Source organism: Arachis ipaensis, chromosome B01 (assembly GCF_000816755.2).
Source record: "Arachis ipaensis cultivar K30076 chromosome B01, Araip1.1, whole genome shotgun sequence".
NCBI lineage: Eukaryota > Viridiplantae > Streptophyta > Magnoliopsida > Fabales > Fabaceae > Arachis > Arachis ipaensis.
The window spans coordinates 67,408,285-67,423,572 of NC_029785.2; positions in this window are offsets into that span (position 1 = coordinate 67,408,285).

The following is a 15,288-nucleotide window of genomic DNA, read 5'->3' on the forward strand; positions in this document are numbered from 1 at the left end:
TTTCCCTGGAAGCAGCAATAAGAAGCCATTTTGATCCACTTCTTCATATAAGGCCAAAAAAAGCCCACTCCAATTACTTGAAGACTAAATTGGAAAGTGTATAAATAGGATAAAATTTGATTTCATAGGGAGCTCTCCTTTAATATTCCTTTTAGAATTTGAGAATTGTAGATCGGATCTGAGTTTTGGCTTTCTGTTTATTTTCTCTCTTCTGCAAGCTTTATTTTCTATTCTTGGTTTTGGAACTCTAATTGGAGAATTCTTCTGAATTCCTTCACCTTGGAGTTTTCTTTTATTTTCCAGTTTCTAGTTTTATGAATTGGAGATCTGATCTGAATTTTTCTTTCTAGTTTTTACTTTCTCTGCAATTTTTTCTTCCTGTTTTGTTAAGAGAGCAATTGAGATCTTAATTTCTTTTCTGTTTCATTATTCTTCTGCAATTGTCAATTTCTCTTTTATGATTTTAAAGTTGATCTAAGTTTTCATTCTGTTTTAATTCTTCTGCAATTTCACTTTCCTGTTTTGGTCCTGAAATCCTGATTTAAATTCTGTCATATGAGAGTTCTTTAATTCACTACAATTTACATTTTCTAGTTCTATTTTGATTCTGAACACCTAGATCCCTTTATTCTTTATGCAATTTAAGTTTCCTAGCTATCTAGATTCTGCAATTTACATTTTTTCCACTTTAAGTTTCAGTTATTTACTTTTCCTGTAATTTAAGTTTCAGCTCTTTTAATTTCTTGTACTTTAAGTTTCTGCAACTTACCTCTTCTGTACTTTACTTTTATGCCAATTTACTTTCTGCACTTTAGCTTTCTGCAATTTATTTTCTGTTAATCAAAATTTCACCAAATTTACCAAATATTCGCTTATCTAAATTCATCAACATAAAGTATGTTGCTCAATCCATCAATCCTTGTGGGATCGACCTCACTCTTGTGAGTTATTACTACTTGATGCGACCCGGTACACTTGCCGGTGAGTTTGTGTGGAATCGTTTTTCCCTCATCAGAATTTTGGCGCCGTTGCCGGGGATTGATTTAGATTGACAATGATTAAGTAGGTGATAATCTAGATTAAGTAATTTTTCTTTTTTTTATACTAACTATTTAAGATTTCTTAGTTCAAACTGACCTTAACCTCACTCTAGCAGTAGAGTGCTTTGCTCTTGGTTTCTAGTTTTGTTTGTGTTATATGCCAGGAGGGAGAAGAGGTGAATCCACCTCCTTTGATTCTGAGACAGAGAGAACATTACTGAGAAGAAGAAGAGAAGTAAGAGGAAATGGAGTTATTGAAGAAGAAGAATCAGAAGAAGAGGATCAAGAGATGGATGGTAACATCCCAAATCCACCTGAGGATGTGGCTAACAACAATGGCCCACCTCAAAGGAGAGTCCTAGCTTCCTACCCCTTCCCCAATCCAAAAAATTGTGGGAGCAGCATACTAACTCCCAATGTTCATGCAAACAATTTTGAGTTGAAGCCTCAACTTATTACTTTGGTGCAGAACAACTGTTCCTATGGAAGAGGTCCACTTGAAGATCCAATCCAACACTTATCCATCTTTCTGAGGATTTGGGAGGCTATCAAAACCAATGGTGTGCATCCAGATATCTACAAACTGTTGCTGTTTCCATTCTCCTTAAGGGACAAAGCTTCTTAATGGCTAGAGAAATTCCCCAAGGAAAGCATCAACAATTGGGAGGATCTAGTGAGCAAATTCCTAGCCAAATTTTACCCACCTCAGAGGATCATTAGATTGAAGACAGAGGTGTAAACATTCACTCAATTGGATGGAGAATCACTATATGATGCCTGGGAAAGATACAAAGCCTTGATCAGAAAGTGTCCACTAGAGATGTTCAATGAATGGGATAAGCTTCAGAATTTCTATGAAGGATTGACATTGAGAGCTCTAGAGGCCTTAGATTATTCTGCTGGAGGTTCATTACAACTCATGAAGACAGCTGAGGAAGCCCAAAACCTCATAGACACTGTGACTAACAATCAATACTTCTATGGTCATCAAAGGCAACGCCAGCTAGCTCAAAGGAAAGGTGTGTTGGAGCTGGAAGGTGTGGACACCATGTTAGCACAAAACAAGGTGATGCACCAACAGATCTAGCAGCAAATGGAATTGATGGCTAAGAGGATTTATGGTCTTCAAATTGCAGTAGTGAGCACTCCAAATCAACCATCAGCTGGATGGGGGCAAAATGAAGAAGCTTATGAAGAGCAGCAGCCAGAACAAGTGAACTATATGCACAACCAAGGAGCTGGACAGAATGAATTTCATGGGAACACTTACAACTCCTCATAGGGGAACTATCCCAATCTAAGGAGGGGAGACAACCAGAACCAAAATTCATGGCAAAGGAACTCCAACCAAAACAACTCCCGCAACACAAACCACCAGAATCATCAAAACACAAACCAAAATCCATATAGAAAACCACAAAACAATCAACCCCAACCCAACTACTATCCACCCAACAACCCATCTACTAACCAAAATAAATATCATCCACCCTCAACATCCTATAATCAACCACAACCACCCCAAGAATCTCAAAGGATCTCTAATTTGGAGATAATGATGGAGAAAATGATCAAACATCAAGAATTGGCCAACAAGAACCATGAAGCTTCACTGCGGAATCTAGAGAGGCAAATTGGCCAATTATCCAAGCAAACAGTGGCTAAAAGAGAACCTCATGCATTACCAAGTGACACCATTCCCAACCCCAAGGAAGAATGTAAAGCAATTCAATTAAGGAGTGAAAGAACCTTAGTAAATGACAAAGAAACTAACAAGAGGCCAGCTGAGAATAATGAGGTTAGCAGCAAGGAAGAAGTGACACCTAAGGAGAAGGACCAAGAACAGCTCAAGGAGAAAGAGGAACAGCCACGAGCTTCAAAGAAGGGAAAGCAAATCATGGAAAAGCAATCACAAGCACAGAGGAAAATGGTGAAGCCTTACACACCTCATCTACCATATCCTCAAAGATTTCAGAAGGAGACCAAGGATCAACAATTTCCCAAGTTTCTAGAAGTTTTCAAGAAGCTAGAAATCAATATTCCACTTGCTGAAGCATTGGAGCAGATGCCTCTGTATGCGAAATTCCTAAAGGAGCTTATCAACAAGAAGAGGAGCTGGAATGAAAAAGAGACAGTGATCTTGACATAAGAATGCAGTGCAGTGATCCAAAAAGGCCTCCCACCAAAACTCAAAGACCCTGGGAGCTTCTTCTTGCCTTGTACCATTAGTAACATAATCATTGACAAGGAACTGTGTGATTTAGCATCCAGTATCAACCTGATGCCTTTGTCTATGATGAGAAGGCTATTTATAGAAGAAGTGAAGTCTACACAGATGTCATTGGAGCTAGTGGATAGATCTCTGGTAATTCCCAACGGGTGATTGAAAATCTCTTGGTCAGAGTGGAAAAATTCATATTTCCAGCAGATTTTGTAATCCTAGACTTAGGTAAAGAGGGGAATGACTCTATTATATTGGGAAGACCTTTCCTGGCCACAACAAGGGCTATCATTGATGTGGAACAAGTAGAAATGACTTTGAGGGTAAATGATGAGAAGATCACTCTGAATGTCTTCCAGGAAATACAATATACTGTTGAAGAGAAAATCTGCATGAGGGTTGAAGAAGAATATTTGCTCTGGAAAGAACAACCTAATGAAGCACTCATCAGCTCACCCCCGAAGCAAAAGACAAACAGTGGAGAAGAGCAAAAGGGGAATGAAGATGTAAAGAATGAAAAGAGAAGGCAGTAATAAAGTGAGGAGTTGATCGTAAGGAAGACAGACCCTAATATAAAGCCTATTGTAAAGATAGAAAAGCCACCAAAGAAAGGAAAGAAGAGCAAGAAAAAAAGTCCAAAAGGGTGGAGAAACAAAAGAATCCCAACTGAAGGGTTCTCTAAAGGAGACAAAGTGCAACTGATATACCAACAATTGGAGACAGGTCCACAAACTGATGATTACTACATTGTCAATAAAATACTCTCGTTGGAGCATATAGAGATTGATCATCAAGCCACAGGAAGAAGGCTCACAGTGAGAGGGGACAAGCTGAGGCACCACAATCATCAGCCACCCTAACAAGGAACCAATGTCAAGCTAGTGACAGTAAAAGAGCGCTCCATGGGAGGCAACCCATGATTTAATTTTCTTGCTGTTATTTTAATTTCAATAATTAATGTTTTTTCTAGCAGGAAATTGAGCCCTCATGAGTAGATTTGATAGCTGCATACATCATTTTGAAGCATATGTCTGATTCCTAAGTTTGGTGTGCCTAAAGGTACTCTAAAATGGCTTTTCAAGGATGCTGACCTTATAACCATTTTAGGATATATACTTATTCATTTTATTGAAGTATATAGCCAAACATTAAGTTTGGTGTTCCGCATATGCTATAAATTTTTTGAAAGTCACTTTTGCTCAAAGACTCAAATTCATGAAAGAGATAAACCGTATATTGCATCATTTTATGAATTTATTTTTCTAAGGAAGAAAATAAAATGTCCCTTGTAATGAATATACCAACCATAGCAGAAAACAAGTTTGGTGTTCACCAATATTTGATTTAATTTCAAAAGGGCATAGTTGGTTATTCATAAATAAGGAACATATAGCAAATTTTATTTTGTTATATACTTTCACTTGATAACCACCACCGTGCTGCTACATTCAAATTTTTAGCTTATTATTGCCTTGATTGAAATGGATAGGTATGAACAAAAATGAAGAAAGGACAAGACCATGCATGTACAGTTGCTACAAGAGTAAACAACATGTCACATGTGCTTGGAAATTGATCATTGGGAAGCCAAAATCAGCAAGAACTCTTGATTGGCAAAGGAAACAATCGGTACACTCTCAAGAATCATTTAATAGATTGTCCCTACAACAAGCCAAGTAAGGAGAGTACATCCAAAATCTTTACCAATGGAAGAATATATATCATACAATAGGAGAGCATAGGAATTTGGACAGGATGGAGTATGATATAGAAACTCAAGCAAAGTTAGACTATGTAGTCTGTGGCATGCCAATATTAAACCGAGTGATCAAGCCATATGTTCAATGCCAAGAATTGGTAGACCATCAGAGAGCAAAAGCCAAGAAAAATGCAGCACACATGCAACAAGGATTGAGGGATGCTGGGCTCTGGGATTAGGTAGACCACATTTGGGATTGTAGATGCCCTGTTGAGGAACCCCAAGAAACAAGCAAGAAGCGGAAGAAGAAAGGAGAATCCAGCAGAGGAAAAGAGCACAACAACTAGAGGTGCTGGACTCCCTTTTATAGTTTTAATTAAATAAGGATGATGCATATCTGAAACATGATATGCCTCCAAATATTTTATATTCTGCACTTTCATATCTTGAGTAGATTTCTTATTAGGATCTGCATAATGCTTGTTATCACTCATCTGCATTAAATTCACGTCTTATTTCCTTTCTGCATCAATAAGAGAAAATGTTTGAAATAGTAAGTAATTGTCCAATGTGGTAGGGATTAGAATGAAATTCAGTGGTGGTAATTGCTTGATTGAATGATAAGCTCAATAATAAAAGCTGCAGAATAGAATGTTCTTTGTAGTGTGAACTCATTTGTTGTTATAAAACCTTTTATTAATAAACATCCCCGGAAAATGAAGAAAGGTAAGAAGGAAAAAGAAAAAAAAAGCCAAGAATTGGCAACAAGAATGAAAGAAACAAATAATAAGGCTAGACACCAATAGCTTGGACCTTAGGATACATGCCTGTGATGCTATTGTATTAGGATCTGCTTAGATTATTAGGTTCTGAGGAGTATTTTAAAACTTGGTAACTTGGATTAACTAATCCGGGATTACCAACTGAAAGTCCATTATCAAGAGTAACCTAATTACAAAGCATTTAGTAACCCAAAGAGGTGCTGGACATCAATGTTCCTAAGAAGAATTGTGAGCCAAGTGTCTGTAATAAAAAGGTGTTGAGAAAAATTGAGCCAAAAGGCTGCCGCAACACTTGACACTGAGCTATCATTGAAAAATAAGTTTCTAAGCAAAAGAAAGAAGGAAAAATCTAACAAGGATCAATAAAGAATAAGACATTATAACAGCAACTCTAGTCAACACTCAAAGAGGCATTTTTTGATTGGAAGCTGGTAATAATTGAGCTGCATCATGTCTGCATAAAACCCCATGAATCAAATTCAATTATCTGCTGAATAAGGACATATATGCTTCTCTGTTTCATTTCATTTCTTCTCATGTTTTAGTGCTTGCTTGGGGACAAGCAAGATTTAAGTTTGGTGTTGTGATGACAAGTCATCTTATGCTAGTTTCACAAGCATTTTTCATTTGTTTCATTAGGTTTTATGCTCTTTCTTGCACAATAAGTAAGTGATTGGAGTAGAATTTTATGTTGCCTTGACTCAATCAAACATTGTTGATTTTTGTATAAAATCATGAGATTTATGCACAATTTAGTTGATTATTATAGATGATGCAAAACTTTATGATTTTGGTGAGACTTTGATGGCATGTTTAATTGATAACAGGTGAAGAAATGAGAAGAAGAAACAAAGAGAAAAGCAACGTGCAGGAGAACGCTGCGTTCACTAAATGAACGCTACGTTCACAAGGGCGCATACGCGCACTAGCCGCTCCCGCGTGACGAAGCAAGTTTGGAGATCCACGCGCACGCGCACATGGTGCACCCACATGCATCGAGGATTAGCATTCACCAACAATGAACACTACGTTCATTTCGAGTGAACGCCTGTGATACTTTCAGAGTGGGAACTTGAAAAAGGGAATCGATGCACACGCGCACACGCCGCGCCCGCGCCGATGGAATAAAAGTGGTGATGGACGCAGACGCATACAGAACGTTGAAACGCAGAATTGATATGTGGCTATACACGTGCAAGTGCACAAGGCGTGCGCACGTACATATCATTCATAGCGCGAACGGAGCGTTCATTTAATGAACGCTGCTCAAGGACGCGCTCACGCACATTACGCGCTCGAACTGATTATGAAAAGCGCAAGGGACGCGCATGCACTAAGGACGTGCCTGCATCGGTGAAAGAACATTATGTTCAATTTGAGAACGCTACGTTCACCTGAAGTTGCAACAAATAGCCATTTTGATACACTTCATGCAAGACCAAAAAGCCCACGCCAAGTGCTGAATGCCTGAAATAGAAAGTGTATATATAGATAGGAATTTAATTTCAAGGGGAGCTCTCTTTTAGTTTTCAGTTTTTAAAATTTTAGAATCAGAGAGATCAGATCTAGATTTTGCTTTCTGTTTTTGTTTTCTCTCTTCTGCAACCTTTTACTTTCTGTTTTGGATCTGAGACTTGGATTGAAGAATTCTTCTGAATTCCTTCAATTCGAAGTCATCTTTTACTTTGCCTTTTTGTATTTTGAAGAATTGGAGATCTGATCTTAGCTCTCCTTTCATTTTCCTTTCATTTGCAATTTCCTGTTTTCTGTTTTGTTAAGAGATCAATTGAGATTTACATTTTCATTCTGTTTTTATTATTCTATTGCAATTGTCAATTTCTGTTTCCATTTCTGCTTCGGTACTAAAGTCCAAACTGATCTATTTCTGAATTTCTTCTTCTGAGTATTCTTTAGTTCACTGCAATTTACCTCCTTAGTTCTGTTTTGATTCCCAATACCCAAATCCCTTTATTTTTCATGCAATTTAAGTTTCCTAGCAATTTAGATTCTATAATTTAAATTACTTGCACTTTAAGTTTCAGTTATTTACTTTTCTTGTAATTTAAGTTTCATCTCTTTCACTTTCTTGCACTTTAAGTTTCTGCAATTTTACTTCTGCATTTAAGATTCTGCAATTTCCTTTCTGCTCTTTAGTTTACTGGCAATTTCACTTCTGTTAATTAAATTTCACTCGAATAATCAAATATTCGCTTAACTAAATTCATCACTATACTAAAGTTGCTCAATCCATCAATCCCTGTGGGATCGACCTCACTCTTGTGAGTAATTACTACTTGATGCGACCCGGTACACTTGCTGGTAAGTTTGTGTGGAATCGTTTTTCCCTCATCAAGTTTTTGGCGCCGTTGCCGGGAATTGATTCAGATTGACAATGATTAAGTAGGTGATAATCTAGATTAAGCACTTTTTCTTTGTTTTGTTAAGCATTTTAATTATTTGAGATTTTGTTTCAACCAACCTTAACTACACTCTAGCAGTAGAGTGTCTTATTTTTGTTTTCTGGTATTGTTTGTATGCAGGGAGGAAGGAGAGGTGGATCCACTTCCTTTTATTCTGGGCCAGAGAGAACATTACTGAGAAGAAGAAGAGAAGCAAGAGGAAAGGGAATTATTGGAGAAGAAGCATCAGAAGAAGAGAATCAAGAGATGGAGGATAACATCCCAAATCACCCTGAGGATGTGGCCAACAACAATGGCCCACCTCAAAGGAGAGTCATAGCTTCCTACATCTTCCCCAATCCAAGAAACTGTGGGAGTAGCATACTAACTCCCAATGTTCATGCAAACAATTTTGAGTTGAAGCCTCAAATTATTACTCTGGTGAAGAATAACTGTTCCTATGGAGGAGGTGGTGCACGAATTGTAAATCACACTTTTCATAACTCGTACCACTAACCAGCAAGTGCACTGGGTCGTCCAAGTAATATCTTACGTGAGTAAAGGTTGATCCCACGGAGATTGTCGGCTTGAAGCAAGCTATGGTTATTTTGTAATTCTTAGTCAGGAAATCAATGATAAGAGTGATTATATTTATGAAGAGTAAAAAGCATAAATTAAATAGTACTTGTATGCAGTAATAGAGAACAGATTGCGGTTTTAGAGATGCTCTGCCTTTCTGAATCTCTACTTTCCTACTGTCTTCTTCTTCACGCACGTAGGTCTCCTTTCATGGAAAGCTGTATGTTGGTGGATCACCGTTGTCAATGGCTACCATCCATCCTCTCAGTGAAAATGGTCCAAATGCGCTGTGACCGCATGACTAATCATCTGTCGGTTCTCACTCATGTTTGAATAGAATCCGTTGATTCTTTTGCGTCTGTCACTACGCCCAACACTCGTGAGTTTGAAGCTCGTCACAGTCATCCCTTCCCTGATCCTACTCGGAATACCACATACAAGGTTTAGACTTTCTGGATCTCAGGAATGGCCGCCAATAATTCTAGCCTATACCACGAAGACTCTGATCATGAACCAAGAGGCTAAGAGATACACACTCAATCTAAGGTAGAACAGAAGTGGTTGTCAGGCACGCATTCATAGGTTGAGAATGATAATGAGTGTCACGGATCATCACATTCATCATGGTTAAGTACGAGTGAATATCTTAGAATAGAAACAAGCGTGTTTGAATAGAAAACAGAAGTAATTGCATTAATTATCGAGACACAGCAGAGCCCCTCACCCCCAATCATGGAGTTTAGAGACTCATGTCGTAGAGATACAATGTAAAATGTCAAAATGTCATGAGGTCCAAAATAAATCTCTAAAAGTTGTTTAAATACTAAACTAGTAACCTAGGTTTACAGAAAATGAGTAAACCTTGATAGATAGTGCAGAAATCTACTTTCGGGGCCCACTTGGTGTGTGCTGGGGCTGAGACTTGAGCTTTACACGTGCCTAGGCTGTTTTTGGAGTTAAACGCCAGGTTGTAACCTGTTTTGGGCATTTAACTCCAACTTGTAACATGTTTCTGGCGTTTAACGCCAGAATAGGGCAGAGAACTGGCGTTGAACGCCAGTTTGTATCGTCTAAACCCGGGCAAAGTATGGACTATTATATATTGCTGGAAAGCCCTGAATGTCTACTTTCCTACGCAATTGAGAGCGCGCCATTTAGATATCTGTAGCTCCAGAAAATCTACTTTGAGTGCAGGGAGGTCAGAATCCAACAACATCTACAGTCCTTTTTCAGCCTCTGAATCAGATTTTCGCTCAGGTCCCTAAATTTCAGCCAGAAATTACCTAAAATCACAGAAAAATACACAAACTCATAGTAAAGTCCAGAAATATGATTTTTATTTAAAAACTAATAAAAATATACTAAAAGCTAATTAAATCATACTAAAAACTATGTAAAACCAATGCCAAAAAGCGTATAAATTATCCGCTCATCAGGAGGTCCACTTGAAGATCCAACCCAACACTTATCCATCTTTCTGAGGATTTATGAAACTGTCAAAACCAATGGTGTGCATCCAGATATCTACAAGCTGTTGCTGTTTCCATTCTCCTTAAGGGACAAAGCTTCTCAATGGCTAGAGACATTCCCCAAGGAAAGCATCAACAATTGGGAGGATCTAGTGAGCAAATTCCTAGCCAAATTTTACCCACCTCATAGGATCATTATATTGAAGACAGAGGTGCAAACATTCACTCAGGAGGTTCATTACAACTCATGAAGATAGTTGAGGAAGCCCAAAACCTCATAGACACTATGACTAACAATCAATACATCTATGGTCATCAAAGGCAACGCCAGCCAGCTCAAAGGAAAGGTGTGTTGGAGCTGGAAGGTGTGGACACCATTTTGGCACAAAACAAGGTTACTGCGTGTTCTTTCTTCCGCTTCCGTGTTTGCTTGTGGTACATCGTTTCATAAAAAATAGAAAATAACACTATAAGATAAGAAAATACAAAGCAAGGAAGCATAAATTATTGGAATGAGGTAAATCACTAGAATTGAGTGAGTGAATTAGTGTGACATTAATGACAAATAGGTGTGTTAATTCTAAATTACGCGCAGTTTAGAACACACACTAGCATAAAAAGCGATGTCACAAAAGAAGCATGCACTTCACTCGTCCTAGTGTGCTTGACATGCTCTAAACTTGTGGGTGAAAATAGCCAAACAAGCAGTAAAGAAGCATGAAAGCATTCAAGCCAAAAACATATGGATGCATATGATTATTAAGCACAATGCATTAAGATAAATGCACATCATCCGTCAAGAAATTGCCTAATCAAAGAATATGATTCAAATTACATGGTGGCCAAATCATGCAATTCAAAGGAATTAGAATTCTTTAAGGCAAAGTCATATGTACTTGGTGTTCACAAAATTAAGCATGAAGAACTCAAAACCAAGTAACAATTAAAACCTCAATAAAGGACCCAACAAGGATTATCAGCATAGGGATGTTAAGATAACATCTTCCCTTTGATGGTCAATAGTGCATGAAATTGTGATCTCAACGGCGCCAACAACTTGGTACGCACGGTCGTAATCTCAACTCTTTTTCACAACTCCGCACAACTAACCAGCAAGTGCACTGGGTTGTCCAAGTAATAAACCTTACGTGAGTAAGGGTCGATCCCACGGAGATTGTTGGCTTGAAGCATGTTATGGTCATCCTTGTAAATCTCAGTCAGGCAGATTCAAATGGTTATGAGGTTTTGGTGATTAAAATATAAATAAAATATAAAATAAGATAGAGATACTTATGTAATTCATTTGTGGGAATTTCAGATAAGCGTCTGGAGATGCTTTGTTGCTTCTAAACTTCTACTTTCCTACTGCCTTCTTCCAACCATACGTTACCTCCTTCCATGGCAAGCTGTATGATCATCTCGGATGAAAACAAATCCATATGCGCTATCACCGCACGGCTAATCATCTGTCGGTTCCCGCTAGCATCAGAATAGAACCATTGAACTTTTGCACACTGTCACTTGTGCCCCACATTCGCAGGTTTGAAGCTCGTCACAGTCATCCCTTCCCAGATCCTACTCGGAATACCACAGACAAGGTTTAGACTTTCCGGATCCAGGATCCTACTCGGAATACAACAGACAAGGTTTAGACTTTCCGGATTGATGAGCGGATAATTTATATGCTTTTTGGCATTATTTTTAGTATGTTTTTAGTATATTTTAGTTAGTTTTTATTATGTTTTTATTAGTTTTTAAATAAAAATCACTCTTCTGGACTTTACTATGAGTTTGTGTGTTTTTCTGTGATTTCAGGTACTTTCTGGATGAAATTGAGGGACCTGAGCAAAAATCTGATTCAGAGGCTGAAAAAGGACTGCAGATGTTGTTGGATTCTGACCTCCCTGAACTCAAAGTAGATTTTCTGGAGCTACAGAATCCCAATTGGCGCGCTCTCAATTGCGTTGGAAAGTAGACATCCTGGGCTTTCCAGAAATATATAATAGTCCATACTTTGTCCAAGATTTGATGGCCCAAACAGGCGTTCCAAGTCAGCTTAAGAATTCTGGCGTTTAACTCCAAAACTGGCACAAAAGCTGGAGTTAAACGCCCAAACTAGCACAAAAGCTGGCGTTTAACTCCAAGAAAAGTCTCTACACATGGAAGCTTCAATGCTCAGCCCAAGCACACACCAAGTGGGCCCGGAAGAAGATTTCTGCATTAATTACTCATTTCTGTAACCCTAGGCTACTAGTTTTCTATAAATAGGACCTTTTGCTATTGTATTTTCATCTTGGAATTATCTTTTGTTCATCTTTGGAATTGTAGTTCTTAGATCATGGAGGCTGGCCTCACGGCCATGCCTAGACCTTGTTCTTATGTATTTTCAACGGTGGAGTTTCTACACACCATAGATTAAGGTGTGGAGCCCTGCTGTTCCTCGTGAATTAATGCAATTACTACTATTTTTCTATTCAATTCACGCCTACTTCTTCTCTAAGATATCACTTGTTCTTCAACTTTATGAATGTGATGATCCGTGACACTCATCATCATTTTAAGAGCTCCAAGTCTTTGGCGCCATTGTTGATGATCACAATTTCGTGCACCAAGTTTTTGGCGCCGTTGCCGGGGATTATTCAAGTTTGGAAAAACTAACGGATTATTTTGTTGCTTAGATTAGGTATTGTCTTTAATTTGTTTGAGTCTTTTATTTTCTTTTTTCGAAAAATTCAAAAAAATAAAAAAAATTTCAAAAACCTTTTCTTTTCTTTATTAATCTTGATCTTTGCTTTGAGTCTTTTGTTCTTGTTCTTGTTAAAGTTTGAATTTCTTGCTTTCTTTTTCCAAAAATTTTCAAAAATAGTGCCTTTTATTTGAGTCTTGTGTCAAATCTTAACTTTGGTGTCTTGTGTGTGTTTTATGTTTCTTTAAATTTTTGAAAACATGTTCTTAGTGTTCTTCTTGATCTTCAAATTGTTCTTATTTTTCTTCTTGTTTTGATTTTTAAAATTTTAAGTTTGGTGTCTTTAGGTGTTTGTCTTTGAAATTTTCAAAATCTTGTGTTGTTAGACATCACAAAAGCTGATTGATTCTCATCAATTTAGCTATTGAATGTAATGTCCTACTGAAACTTGGCCAAACATGTCTAATCTTTTTAGACTGAAGCTTTAGACTAACATTGCATGATTCCTGGAATTCTTATTTTGATTTTTGATTCTCTTTATTTTCTTTTCCATATAAGTTTCGAAAATCACAAAAAAAATTTATAAAACCATAAAAATCAAAAATATTTTATGTTTCTTGTTTGAGTCTATTGTCTAATTTTAAGTTTGGTGTCAATTGCATGTCTTTATCCTTCTAATTTTCAAAAATTTATATATATTGTTCTTCATTGATCTTTAAGTTGTTCTTGATGATTTCATTACTCTGATCTTTAAATTCTCTTGTTTTGTGTGTTTTATTGTTTTTCATATGCATTCTCAATTTCTTAGTGTCTCTTATATGAAAACTTTTAAGTTTGGTGTCTTGCATGCATTGTTTATTTGATCTTAGTTGCATTTTTATTGATTCCCATCATCAAAAAATCAAAAATATTTTTTAAAACTATGTCTTTTGAAGTAAATAATACAGAGAATTGAAGATTCAGAACATTCAGCAGAGGAATCAAACAGAAAAAGCTGGGCATTCAAAACGCCCAGTGAAGAAGGAAAACTGGCGTTTAAACGCCAGCCAGGGTACCTGGCTAGGCGTTTAACGCCCAAAAAGGTAGAGATTTGGGCGTTAAATGCCAGAATGGGCACCATTCTGGGCGTTTAACGCCAGGATGACACTAGAGGGAAGATTTTGTTTTTAATTCACATTTTTTTCAAGTTTTCATGATTTTTCAAAATAAAATCTTTTTCAAATCATATCTTTTCAATAATATCTCTTTCAAAATTAATTTCTTTCTATTTTATATTTATTTTCACTATTTTCAAAAATCCTTGTTTCAATTCAAGATTTACTTCAAAAATTTTCAAGTTGTTACTTGCCTATTAAGAAAGGATCAAAATTTTAAATTTTAGAATCATATCTTTTAATTTCTTGTTAGTCAAGTAATCAACTTTAATTTTAAAAACTTTCTTTTTCTAAATTGATTTTCAGTCATATCTTTTCAATCACATCTTTTTCAAAATTAATTTTTTTCAATCATATCTTTTTCTAATTTCAAAATCTTTTTTCAAAAATCACTTTATTTCTTTCCCAATATTAGTTTTCGAAAATCTCAATCAAATTTTCAAATTTCTTTTTAATTATTTAAAAATATTTTTAAATTATTTTCGAAAATTCTTCCCCTCTTTTCACATCCTTCTATTTAAAGGACTAAGACTCCTCATCAAGGTGCAATTCGAACTCTATCCCTCTTGATAAGTTTGAATTCCCTCTTCTCCACCTCCTCCTTCTATTCTTCTTTTCTTCTGACACTTCAAGGAATCTCTATACTGTGACATAGAGGATTCTATACTTTCTTGTTCTCTTCTCTTTCATATGAGCAGGAACAAAGATAAAGGCATACTTGTTCAAGCTGATCCTGAACCTGAAAGGACCTTGAAGAGAAAGCTAAGAGAAGCTAAAGAACAATTCTCTTTAGAGGGCCTAACAGAGCTTTTCAAGGAAGAAGAAACCATGGCAGCCGAAAACAACAACAATGCCAACAATGCAAGGAAGGTGCTTGGTGACTTTACTGCACCTACTCCTTATTTCTATGGGAAAAGCATCTCAATCCCTGCCATTGGAGCAAACAACTTTGAGCTTAAGCCTCAATTGGTTTCTCTAATGCAACAGAATTGCAAGTTTCATGGACTTCCATTAGAAGATCCTCATCAGTTCTTAGCTGAATTCCTGCAAATCTGTGACACTGTCAAGACCAATGGGGTTGACCCTGAAGTCTACAGACGTATGCTCTTTCCTTTTGCTGTAAGAGACAGAGCTAGAACATGGTTGCATTCACAACCTAAGGAAAGCCTGAACTCTTGGGAAAAGATAGTCAATGTCTTCTTGGCAAAGTTCTTTCCACCTCAAAAATTGAGCAAGCTTAGAGTGGAAGTCCAAACCTT